This window comes from Neomonachus schauinslandi, chromosome 7 (genome assembly GCF_002201575.2).
Source record: "Neomonachus schauinslandi chromosome 7, ASM220157v2, whole genome shotgun sequence".
NCBI classification, from domain to species: Eukaryota; Metazoa; Chordata; class Mammalia; order Carnivora; family Phocidae; genus Neomonachus; species Neomonachus schauinslandi.
In genome coordinates this window covers 2,216,620-2,230,917 of record NC_058409.1, presented here as the reverse complement: position 1 = coordinate 2,230,917, position 14,298 = coordinate 2,216,620, and the positions used below count along the sequence as shown (strand labels likewise).

At 35.5% G+C, this 14,298-nt stretch overlaps 1 pseudogene; it reads right to left on the bottom strand.

Annotated features, from left to right (window-relative positions):
* Window positions 1-3,298: 3,298 nt before the first annotated feature.
* LOC123325311 lies at window positions 3,299-4,217 on the bottom strand (annotated as a pseudogene).
* Window positions 4,218-14,298: the final 10,081 nt, after the last annotated feature.

Genomic DNA, 14,298 nt, shown 5'->3' with positions numbered 1-14,298 from the left:
GAAGGCAGTCGCTTAACCAACTGAGCCACCCAGGCGCCCAGTTTTTCTTTCTTTAAACTTTTGGGATGCAGTTTCTTCTAACAGACCAAAATACACCCAAAATCTAGTGTGTGGCACGGATCTATGAACCAGCCTGATCATATTTGATCATATCCTGTTTTTTTTTTAATCTTTTTCTTTTCTTTTCTTTTTTTCTTTCCATTTCTCTTCCCCCAGTTTCAGGTCTGTTCTGATTTGTTTAGTGTATATGTTTCTGGGGTCATTGTTACCCTCTTAGCATTTTGTTCTCTCATTCATCTATTGTGCTCTGCACAGAATGACAAGATGAAAAAAATCACCTACTCAATATGGACATTAGTACGATGTTGGACCTAGAGTTCAGAATCATGATTTTAAAGATACTAGCTGGGCTTGAAAAAAAGCATGGGAGATATTAGAGAAACCCTTTCTGGAGAAATAAAAGAACTAAAACCTAACCAAGTCGAAATCAAAAAGGCTATTAATGAGGTGCAATCAAAAATGGAGCTCTAACTGCTAGGATAAATGAGGCAGAAGAAAAAATTAGTGATATAGAAGACCAAACGTTGGAAAATAAAGAAGCTGAGAAAAAGAGAGATAACCAACTACTGGATCATGAGGGCAGAATTCGAGAGATAAGTGATACCATAAGACGAAACAATATTAGAATAATTGGGATCCCAGAAGAAGAACAAAGAGGGAGAGGGGCAGAAGGTATATTGGAGCAAATTATAGCAGAGAACTTCCCTAATTTGGGGAAGGAAACAGGCATCAAAATCCAGGAGACACAGAGAACCCCCTTCAAAATCAATAAAAATAGGTCAACACCCCAACATCTAATAGTAAAACTTATGAGTCTCAGAGACAAAGAGAAAATCCTGAAGGCAGCTCGGGACAAGAGGTCTGTAACCTACAATGGTAGAAATATTAGATTGGCAACAGACCTATCCACAGAGACCTGGCAGGCCAGAAAGGACTGGCAGGATATATTCAGGGCACTAAATGAGAAAAATATGCAGCCACGAATACTATATCCAGCTAGGCTGTCATTGAAAATAGAAGGAGAGATAAAAAGCTTCCAGGACAAACAAAAACTAAAGGAATTTGCAAACGCAAAACCAGCCCTGCAGGAAATCTTGAAAGGGGTCCTCGAAGCAAAGAGAGAGCCTAAAAGCAACATAGACCAGAAAGGAACACAGACAATATACAGTAACAGTCACCTTACAGGCAATACAATGGCACTAAATTCCTATCTTTCAGTAGTTACCGTGAATGTAAATGGGCTAAATGCCCCAATCAAAAGACATAGGCTATCAGATTGGATTAAAAAACAAGACCCATTGATATGCTGTCTGCAAGAGACTCATTTTAGACCCAAAGACACCCCCAGATCAAAAGTGAGGGGGTGGAAAGCCATTTCCAATGCTAATGGACACCAAAAGAAAGCTGGTATGGCAATCCTTATATCAGACAAATTAGATTTTAAACCAAAGATTGTAAGAGATGAGGAAGGACACTATATCCTACTTAACGGGTCTATCCAACAAGAAGATCTAACAATTGTAAATATCTATGCCTCTAAAATGGGAGCAACTACTTATATAATATAAAAAATATTTTTCTTCTTTGCACTAATTTTTAGGATAAAATGCTAAAAATGTTACAAAATGTAACCCTATATGTGTACCTAAAACAAGACACAATTTTAATACACACATTAAATATTTTGTGTTTGCTTCTAGAAAGGATGAGTACTTTCATTGTACCACAACTAATGTATATATGTAAGTGTATGTATATATATTTCTCACTTCAGTAACAAAGGTTTCAAAACAAACTATTCAATGAACAATGGATATTTCAAGTGGAGTTCTGAAAAGTTTTGTTTTTTTCTTCAAAACGTCCAGGTGAGGGCAGAGTGATGCATGTCGTTGTACTGGTTTGGGATTTAATGTAGTTCTGACATTTTGTTTCCCAAATTCCCTCTCAGTTAAGTTTGAAAGGGGGCAAAAACAGAAGTTGCTTGTGCCTGCTGGATTGTTTTTGGCCCCTCTACATCACTTTCTCTGTACAGAGGTGTAGCCCTCTCACTCAGACATTCACAATACAAAAAAGATCCAGGAGAACTAGGACAGGGATGCAATTAATGTATGGAGGTTCTTACATGCAATATTTGTTTACATCATTGTGCAAGAAAACAGGGATGGTGGATTTCAAAGGGAAGTGTTTTCATGATTTAGAGCTCATATTAATAGAAACTGAATGCTAGTTCTTCAATAACGCTTAATAAATGTTATTCTTACTAAATAATATTTAATGCATTGAGTATATCAAATAAGTTACATAATGTATTAGTATATTAAAATACATAATAATATATGATTTATTAAATACTAAAATACATTGGTTTATGTTTCTGTTTTATTGAGGTATAATTGATATAATTCTACTGTTCTTAGGTGTACTGCATAAAAATTTGATATATCTATATCTTATAAAATAATTATCAAAATAAGTTTAGTTATCATCTGTCACCACACAGAGCTACAATTCATTTTGTTATGATGAGAACTACTAAAACCTACACTCTCAGCCACTTTCTTTTTTTTTTTTTAATTTTATTTATTCATTTGAGAGAGGATGAGATAGAGAGAGCATGAGAGAGGGGAGGGTCAGAGGGAGAAGCAGACCCCCTGCTGAGCAGGGAGCCCGATGCGGGACTCGATCCTGGGACTCCAGGATCATGACTCTCAGCCACTTTCTTATATACAACTGACCATTGTTAACTACAGTCACCATGCTCTACATTAATTACATCACAGGACTTACTTATTTTTAACTTATGTATCATATAACTGGAATTTTTACCTCTTGAACACCTGCACCCATTTTGCCTATAATTTTTATGAATTTTTGATAGCTGCTTGTAACCTTGGAATTATAATTTTACTGTTTCATGAAATAGAAAAGTTATATGGATAGATCCCATATAACGTGATTGTATTATAAAAGCCAATTTTTATAAGTTCTTAGAATTTTTCATGGGAGGGAACAGTGCATTTCTGGATGTATGTATTTATAAAACAAATACCTGTAAAACTTTTTTTTATTTTCATTGGAGGTTTGGAAAAATCCACTTTCCACTCTTGATGGATAGAAACCTTGATTTTCTTTCTAAAGATATGACTAATGGATAATCTCTAAGCATTGAATATTGATATAGAAAACACATGCTTCAAGCATTTTTATTACTATCTTTAATGGAGAAAGTTACTTTGAGCATATTTTTCATTGCCTTCAGAACATCTTTATTCCTAAAACTGTAGATGATAGGGTTCAGTGTGGGTGTGAGGATGGTATAGAATATTGCCAAATATTTGTCCTGGCCCGGAGTGTGGTATGATTTGGGTCTCATGTATGTGAAAATAAATGGCCCATAGTACATTGTGACCACAATCATGTGGAAAGAACAGGTAGAAAATGACTTTTTCCGTGCTTCTGATGATTTCATTTGAAGAACAGTAAGGAGAATTTGGACATAAGAAGCAAGGATTAGGGAGGAAGGGAGAAAAATTAAGAAAAATTAAGCCACTTACATGAACTCCTTGTTCATAGAGTGTTGTGTCCACACAGGACAACTTCAACATGGCAGGGACTTCACAGAAAAAGTGATCAATGGCTCTTGGGTCACAGAAGGGCAACTGGAGTGCATAAGCTGTGTGGACTATGAAGTTGACGGTCCCAACAATCCAGGACCCTCTAGCCATGAGAATGCGGACATAGTCATTCATAAGAATGGGATAGCGCGGTGGGTGACAGATGGCTACATAGTGATCGTAAGACATTGCCGCCAGGAGAAGGCACTCACCACCCAGGAGGGTGAGGGATAGAAATATCTGGAAGCCACAACCTGCGAATGAAATAGTTCTGCTGCCTGAAAGAAAGTCAGTGACCATTTTGGGAACAATGTTGGAAATATGCAAGATGTCCATGAAAGACAGATGGCTGAGCAGGAAATACATTGGAGTATGGAGTCTTGAGTCCCTGAGGATAAGGAGGATCATGATTGTGTTTTCTGTTATAGTCATAATAAAAATGATGAATATAAAGGAGATGAAAGCTAGACTTGATTGAGAAGAAGAAAAGAGTCCTAAAAGAATGAAATCACTGGTGAAACTGTGATTCTCATGCCCCATCATGAACTCCACTCTTTTCCTAAAATAGAAAAAAATAGAGCTAAAATTCAGTGGCATAAATCTCAAACTCATTTACATTTAGAAGCATAATAAAATGAGAATGATGCATATTTTGCAGTTCAAGTCAACAGACTCTCAACCAGCTTTGGAAGTGGGCTTGGTTTACAACATGGCCATTTATTTGTTTGAATCAACTGATGATATTGGTCTATTGAGAAAGCTGTTAGCTCCATGTAGTCTTAATTCCGTATTCTTAAATGCAGTTCAATCTTTTGTCAAAGGTCACTTTTTAAATGAGACCCACCCTGAACAGTGTACTTAAAATCTCAGTAACCCCCGACTTGCCTATTTCTCTTTACTGTGCTGTCCTTTGATGTATTCTGCAAATCACTTTTCATCTTTTACATATTCAATAAACTTATGAACTAAATTTATTTTTTATGGTCATTCTAACTCATCAGAACTTAAACTTCCCAATGTGAAATCATTGTTTTGCCCTCTGTATAAACTGAATGGCTACACAATGCCTGCTATATAGTAGTTGCTCAATATTATCCCTTAAATACCTGAATAAATGAATAGCATATGGAACTCAATTTTCTGTCTCATTTTTTATTTGGATAAAGCTTAAAGAAAATGAAATGTATTATTTATACATCTTTCTAAAATCATCAGTAATGATATACTATAAAAACTAGCTTAATCTGTATTTATAATTTAATCTGTAATTTGTAAATATCAGCATTTAAATGTAAAAAATGAAAATTTTATTCAGTTAAAATGAGAATATATTTTAATTGGGCCAGTTTTATTAACTCCTCAAAATTGAATTATATTTCATTAATTCTTTATACAGAGAATCATATTGTTTCCTAAATAATGAAATTTTTTCGATGTGGGTAGTGACTTAAGTGTTCCCTTTACTCTATGTACACAAATTCACTATGTATGATCTATCCCTCCAATAAATAGATATACATGCATACATACATATACACACAGAGAGAATTTAAGAAAACACTGCTGCAAATCATGAAAAATAAATAACATATAAAACAAGTTATGTGCCTTCTTTAAGAACTATTCATAAGTTTGGGGTTCCTGTCTGGCTTAGTCAGTAGAGCATGTGACCCTTGATCTCAGGGTTGTAAGTTCAAGCACCATGAATCTTAAAAACAACAACAAAAAAACTCTTTTAAGTTTGAATGAAATGTGGTTTGGTTTTCCCTTTGGGAAGCAAATGTACAAATATGTCCCTGATAAAATATAAATAATGTGTATTTTTCTGTTTTACTTTAGTGATTTTGAGATTCTTCATTATGAAATAAACCTCTACACTCTATTTTGATGGCCTGGAATGTGACCACTGTTTTGCTATAACATTAGGTATATTAAAAGATTAACCTTTGAATGACGTTGCAGATATATGCATGTTTAAGTAGGTCTTGCTGTTTTGACTGGTTTGACCAAGGGCTCAGTAAAATTTGGTAAGGACATGGATTGAGATTTAAGGGCATCGATGCCTTCCATGAACTGGTGGATCATAAGTTAGACTTTAAAATCTATGAATAAAAAATCAATGAATATTATTGACAACTCAAATTCAATATACCATTATCCAAAGTTGTTGACTTTTTCTCACTGCCAAGAATAATTTTGTCATTCTGGTTTTCCATTTTCCATTAATGATTTCAATTGTTATGCTCATTCTCATCAAAAATCCATACTCGATTTTAGTATTGAGAAGTGTGGGGGCATCTGAGAGACACAGTCAGTTAAATGCCCAGCTCTTGGTTTTGCCTCAGGTTGTCATATCAGGGTCATGAGATCAAGCCCCAGGTCAGGCTGTGCACACAGGTACAGAGTCTGCTTAACACTTTCCCTCCCTTTCCCTGTCTCTCTTTCTCTAAAATAAATAAATCTTAAAAAAAAAAAAAAAAAGAAAACAAAAGTATATGTAATGTCTATTTTCTGCAGAACGCCATCACATAGTAGTCCCTGGCCTATTGTAGGTTCTCAGTAAATGTTTGTTCAAGGTATTTTTGATTATGGACTCTGATATCCAAAGTTATCCACAATATATCAATTATATTTACATTTTTAAGCAGTTTGTGCCGCCTCTACAAGAATATTTTGTCTACATTTTGTCTTCAGCTATTAGAAGTACTCCATAATAAATCCAACAACTACTTCATCTTCTAGGTTCTGCTACTTTCTTTCCACTTCCATGGGGCACCTGAAGTTCAAGAGCTGAGCTAAGATTGAGTCCAGTGCTTAACCAACTAAGCCACCCAGGTGTACAACCATCTTTTAAGAATCTTTGCCTAACTGGTCAATCAGGCATCTGGAATATCCTTCCATGATGCTAGAATGATAGATGAAATGATACCTTCTAGGCCATCCAGAATGTTGAATGAAATCTGTTCTTGAATCCAAAGAGGTATACTCTAACGGTGCGCTTCCTAACACTATGTTTAAAAGTGGGAAGACAAATGTTACATATCCTGTAAAATCTTCCAAATCTGTGCTACCCTTATAAAGTTATAGTCCCTTTCTCTCTATGTGACATTAAATATTCTCTGTCTAATAATACTACATGTAAGTAAAGAGATGTAACATGCAGTTTACACCATCCTAACCTCTAGAAGTTTGGAGACTAATTATAGAAGATGCTGTCATCATTAGATACCAGGTCTTTAGCTATAAACACAGTCATATCCCAAACTTGCCTCCCAGGTAAAAGAAAGGCTTCCATGCACTTTACCTAGTGACTGCAATATGCTCAAATATTTTTTACCATTTTACATTTGTCAAGATTTTGAAAATTCATTATGCAGCACTAATTTGACTTAACTAGTTTGAAAAATATTCTTTTCATTTTTCTGTCACATCTCTCAGTACATGAATAAAACATTCAGAATATCTCCTTAGATTTAATCGGAAGGGAAATTACATTTAAATAGAAGGAAACTATTCAATAAAATTAGTAAGACTACACATCTATTCAATTATTTGTATGTTCCTACATTACATCTTTATATTAAAATTTTGACTGTAAGATGAAAGACAAAAATAATAGATCATTACTTCCTGAGAATATTTATCTTGAGGTGTTTAATGTAGAAATCCTGGGAATATTAAGTCTGATATACATGCATATATTTATACTAAAAGATAATGCTACTTTTATTTTGGGATGTATTCTAAAAATGTATGATATCAATGACCAAAATGATATAGCTATTATAAGCACTGTCTTCAAATACCAGACTTACATGGTTGGTGTGCAATTGATTCCAGTTAAATGGTCTTTGCTGATAATTCACTGTAATGGAATTTCATACAAGAGGCAGAGTTCTAACAATGGATTTCCCTAAATATGGATGGAATAAAATCATTGCTTATTTAAAGGAGGTGACATGAAAAATGCATACCATAAATGTATGATAGTGTGACTTTCCCTAGGAATGGGTATGCTACTGACCCAAATGAATATATTGAGAGTAGTAATATAAGTGAAAAATTTCCATGATTTGAAGAGATAAACAAGAAAATACAATGCAAAGACAGTATCTTTGAAATATTTTATATTGTCTTATTATACAACACATCAATCAGACATGAAATTTTATCTGAAATGAATTTTTATCAAATCAAATTTTTTATCAAATGAATTTTTATCAAAGCTTTTTTTCTAGACTCAGAGACAACACAGTATATAACACAGATGCATGCACATACGCAGGTACATACATGCACACGCAGAACAGAGCTTAGCACTTAGTCGTTACATAGGGACAAGGATTATTACTGTTGTTTTTATTATTGTTTCTAAAATTGCAGTATTAGTATTTCTATAATTATTTTGGTTTATTTTTTATTAATTTTTCATTATGTTCAGTTAGCCAACACACTTTATATTTTAAATAAGCATTTAAACTACTATATTCTAGAAAGAGAGAGTAGTATTCAGGATATGAGAGTATATAACCGAGTAAAGAAATACAATTCGATGTTGTGAGTCAGAAGCAGATTGTGTACTCTGCCTGGTGAAACTGGTCCATGAGGTTCTCTGGGGGAAGTGGACTTGCAGTTTGCTGAATGACAGCGTGTGGTTTGTTTCCCACCCACATACACAAACACAGGCATGTGTGGAGAGCTAAGCAATGCTCCTTATTATGAAATCAATCCGCTGAGCTGCTCACAATTTCATTCTATACTAGCTAATTGACATTATAATGAACTAACAATTTTGTTTTTGTCCTTTTGATTTTTCAGGACACCGAATCATACACCAAAGAATTGTTGCATGGCCAACTTGTATCTATTCGTTGTTGCTGCCATGCCAGTTTAAGGGAGTCTGGTGAGTAGTCTCTCACAGTGACATCAAACTCACCATGCCTAACAATGAACTGCCAAAGTCCCCTGAAGGGTGTATCACCATTGGTACCACCATTTACAACAGCCCGAGCCAGAAATCAGAAAAAAAAAAAAATGTTATCCCAACTTTTCTTTATCTCTGCACTCCTCCATATAAAAATCACCATCTCTTACTAACTCTCCTGACATGAATGTCTCCCATGGTTATTCCTCTTCATGGTACTACAGTCCATGGTCGTCATGGTGACTCTAAAGCATCCATTCTATCCTTTGTTAGTTGAAAGTCTAGATCTGTATGGGTTCAGTACTGTCCACATATGATCACACACTTCACAGCTCTTTTTGAAGTCAGAAGAGTGTGGCCAATGAAGTCAGTTTCAGAGAATGACAATGGCAGAGTTTGGGGACTGGAAGCACACTTTTATCACTCCTTTGGCCTGTGAGTTACATCTACAGGTGATGATGTGTGGTCCTACATTCTTTCTGGAAGATCTGTACATGAAATAAAACCCGGGAGTTTAGGAGCCAATTTATTATTCACAATAATGTGTGAATATTAATGAAAAGTAACTCACCAAATTGTTAAAAAAATAATTTGGGAAGGGAAAAGGCAAGACATTTCCATGATGTGTTCTTGCTCTCCTTAGCATTCGTATTGGGTCATACATTTTTTTGGGTAATGGATCTAGGATAATTCCAGTGTGCTTTATTCAAAATGCATAACACATCCTTTTATGACATAGAATTTCAAAGAATTATAATATTGTAAAGATAATTCAAGTAAATGTCTGCCTCCAGTTTCTCCCCCTATGAGTGCACTTTTTGTCTAGTCTAGGTTATTCTATCTGGAACACTGTTTTGAGCATGCAGAAAATCTGCTAGATTACACTGAATGCACATTCCATTCTATATACGTTAAAAATAATAGTCAGACAAACAAGCAACAACAAAATCTCCCTATCTCTAGTCCCCATTTCCATTGAAACTAGAGTAATTATATTTACATGACATTGTCTTTCTTGCATCTTTGCCACACTCATATTCTTTCTTCCACATAAACAGTCTTCCTCACCATTTCTAACCCCTTTAAAGTCTCCCAAAATCTAGGGGTTGATGTAAACATATCCTTCCACGGAGACTTCCGTGCTCTCTTTAGACCATTCTTCCTTGCTTGTCTTTCTTGTATAGAACTGGGCAGCTCTGTCAGAGCATCCGCTTTCATCTACAGCTGCACTGTCTGAGTTTATGTTTGCTCTATGCACCCTGAATGTGACCTACTCATCTCTTCCTTCCCTAGCCCCTAATGTCTCCCAAGGGCCCTCTTCTCTCACTTCATTAATGTTACCAATTTCATACCACCGAGGACAGAGCCTTGTTGATGTATTACTTCACACCTAACACACTGGGCTCACTTGCTCCCCAGAGGCTACCATGAGGCCCCTCCTCATTGGTGCCTAGCCATTGCCCACACCATTCGCATATCGGCCTCAATGTCACTGCTTCCAGAATGACAGAGGCATGGTGTGATGCCCCAATCCAGAAATTTGCTTTAAAGTAGCTGAGAGTTTGCAAGGACAAGGGGGATTAATGATTTGGGAGGACCAAGGAAAAGCAGGGAGGACACCTACCCCATTGGAAGCCTGTGTCATGTAACTTCTGGAGGAGAAAATAGCTACTCTTTGATGGGTGACATGGGCTGCCATATTCCCAGAGGACAGCTGGGGAGGGAAATGAAGGGAACAGGAGGAAACTGTTTGTGTGGAGAGGGGTGGGGGCATTGAGAACAGACAGGCATTCCTCAGGATAGAGCAGAAAAAATCCTGGTGTCAGAGACAGAAGGGTGGATTAAATAAAGTGAGATGAAACATTTGTCAAAGAAAAAAATTCCTGCCTTTCTGAACCCTTCCCCATTATACCTTCTATTCTTAGCATATTGTATTCCCATTTTTCAAAGCCTGAGAGCATATTGTCTGTTCAGGGAACTGTGTGTGGTCTGCCTCTTACATTAGATACCAGCGTTAGAGAAGGCCACTAGGCTGACCTTACTTGCTGCAGCATGGAGAGTCTCCTGGGTGTTTGTGGAGTCAACGAATGAACCTTCTTATCCCACAGACAGCCTACTACAGAGAGGCAGATAAAAAGATGGAATTGTTTTATATGAGCGATTATGCTTATTTTTATTCCTGATAGGTTCATAAGTCAATTAAATGATTATTGATAAACTAAATATGAAAGTAAAAGTAACAAGGGGCACCTGAATGGCAGCAGGTTGAGCTTCTGACTCTTGATTTCAGCTCAGGTCACGATCTCAGGATCATGGGATCAGCCCCCTATCAGGCTCCATGCTCAGCTTGGAATCTGCTTGTCCCTCTTCCTCTGCTCTTCCCCCGCTCATGCTCTCTCTCTCTCAAATAAATATATAAATAAATAAATGAATGAATGAATGAATGAATGAATGAATGAATGAATAAATAAATAAATAAAATCTTTAAAAAAGTAAATGTAACAAAGCATAGTTAATTTACTGTTCTTACACATCATTATTATGACAGCTATACATTAATGAGGTAATATAATTGACATAGAGTGTTATATTAGTGTCAGATGTACAGCATAGTGATTCAACACTTCCATACATCACCTAATGCTCATCTCAAGTGCACTCCTTAATCCCTGTCACCTATTTTATCCATTACCCCTCCAACCTCACTCTAGGAACCATCAGTTTGTTTCTCTAGAGTTAAGAGTCTGTTTCTTGTTTCCTTTCTCTATTTTTTCCCTTTGCTTATTTGTTTTGTTTATTAAATTCCACGTATGAGTGAAATCATATGGTATTTGTCTTTGACTTACTTCATTTAGCAAAATACTCTCTGGCTCTATCCATGTTGTTGCAAGTGACAAAATTTGCATTTTGTCATTTAAATAAAAAATTGTATTTTTTATTTATGGCTGAATAATACTTTTTAATGGCTGATTATCTATCATCTATCTATTATCTATCTATCTATCATCTATCATCTATTTATTATCTATCTGTGGCTGATCTCTCCACAATATAAATTAGATGTTATAATCCCTACTATTATTTTGTTATTTTAAATTAGTTCCTTAAGTATGTTATTAATTATTTTATATATTTGTTGCTCCCATGTTGAGTGCATAAATATTTGCAATTGTTAGGTCTTCCTGTTGATTGTCCCCTTTATTATGATATAGTATGCTTCTTTATCTCTGGTTACATTCTTTGATATAAATTCTAATTGTCCAATATCTGTGTTACTACTCTGGCTTTCTTCTGATATCCAGGTGCTTGGTAAGTATTTCTCTATCCTTTCATTCTCTATCTGCAGGTGTCTTTGGATCTAATATTAGTCTTTTGGAGTCAGCATATACATGGGTCTTGTTTTATTATCCATTCTGACAACCTATGTCTTTTGATGGAGCCTTTATCCATTTACATTCAAAGTCATTATTGATATGTATTTATAGCCATTTCATTACTTCTTTTGTAATTTTTTTTTCTGGAGGTTTTCTCTGATCTATTATGGTCTTTGACACTTTTGGTCTCTCCTGTCCACTCAGAGTCCCCTTTACTATTTCTTGAAGGGCTGGTTTAGTTGTCAGGTACTTCTTTAGTTTTTGTTTGTCTTGGAAACTCTTTGTCTTTCTAGTCTGAATGACTGTCTTCCTGTGTACAGTATTCTTCGCTGCAGATTTTTCCCACTCAGTACTTTGAATATATCATACCACTTCCTTTTGGCTTGCCATGGTTCTGTTGAAAAATCTGCAGCTAGGGTTATGGGTCTTCCTTTGTAAGTTAATGACCTCTTTTGTCTTGCTGCTTTTAAGATTTTTTTAATTGCTATGTTTTGCAAATTTATTCACAATATGTCTTGATTACAATATGTTTTGTTGATTTTGTTGGGAGTTCTCTCTGCCTCCTGAATCTAGATGTCTGTATCCTTTCCCACTTTAAGGAAGTTTTCAGCTATTATTTCTTCAGATGAATGTTCTGCCCCCCTTTCTCTCTCCTCTTCTTCTGGGACTCCTATAATAGAAATTTTATTACATTTGTCATGCACACAAGGGAGGGAAGGGCAGAAGGAGGACAAGCAGACTCCCCGCTGAATGGGGAGCCCAGCACAGGGTTCAATCCCAGGACCCGGAGATTATGCCTGAACCAAAGGTAGATGCTTAACCAACTGAGCCACCCAGGTGCCTCTCTATTGACCATTTTTAAATCAGATTGTTTTGTTAATAATTTGCATGAGTTCTTTGTACACATTGAATATTAACCCCTCATCAGATATATTTTTGAGACTATCTCCTTCCATTCCTTATGTTGCTTTCCATTTTGTTAATGCTTTCTTTTGCTGTGCAGGAAAACTTCTTAGTTTGATGCAGCCCCATATGTTTATATTTTATTTTGTTTCCCATGTGTTTGAAATCATATCCAAAATAACATCTCTAGGACCAATGTCAAGGAGAATTCTACCTATGTTTTCTTCTATAAGTTTTAAATAAAACAAAACAAAAAAGGTCTTACATTTAGGTCTTTAATACATTTTAGTTTGATTTTTGTATGTGATATAAACTAGCAATCTAGTTTTAGTACTTTGCATATAGTTGACCAGTTTTCCCACCATGATTTACTGAAGAGACAGTCCTTTCCTTAATGTATATTCTTGCCCTCTTTGTGTAAATTAATCAAACATATATGTGTGAGTTTATTTCTGGGTTGTCTATTCTGTCCCATTGATCTATGTGTCTGTTTTCATGTCAATACCATACTGATTTGAACAGTATAGTTTGTATTATACATTGAAATCAGGGAGCATATGTCTCACTTTTTTCCTTTTCTCAAGATTGTTTTGCCTATTTGAGGTCTTTTGTGTCTCCATGCAAATTTTAGAATTATTTGTTTTACTTTTCTGTGAAAAATGTGATTGGCATATTGGTAGGGATTTTACTGAATCTCGTTGTTGCCTCACCAGAGGTACTAACCTGCAGATTTCTTTGAGTAGTATGGGCATTTTAACAATATCAATTCTACCAATCTATGAACATGAAATTTCTTTCCATTCATTTGTCATTTATCTACTTACATCAATATCTTATACTTTCCACTGTACAAGTCTTTTACCGCCTTGCTTAAATTTATTCCTTGAAAAAATATTTCTTGATATTTTATTCATTTTGATATGATTACCAATGGGATTTTCTTGATTTCTCTTTCTAAAAGCTCATTATTATTGTATAAAAACAGAATAAAGGTCGCCTGGGTGGCTCAGTGGATTAAGGGTTTGCCTTCAGCTCAGGTCATGATCCTGGAGTCTTGGGATTGAGTCCCACATCAGGTTCCCTGCTCAGCAGGGAGTCTACTTCTCTGCCCCTCCCCTGGCTTGTGCTCTATCTCTTGCTCATTCAATTGCTCTCAAATAAATAGATCTTTGAAAAAAGCAGAATAGATTTTTATATATTAATTTTATACCTTGTAACATTACTGAACTTATTTATTAGTTCTAACAGAGTCTGGTAGCCATTCACATTTTCTATATATATACTATCATATCATCTGCAAATAATAGCACTGCTTCTTCCTTGCTGACTTGCCAATGCCTTTTATATTACCTTTTTTTTTTTTTTTTTAATCTAATTGCTTCAGCTAGGGCTTCTAATGCTGTGTTGACTAACAGTGGGGATT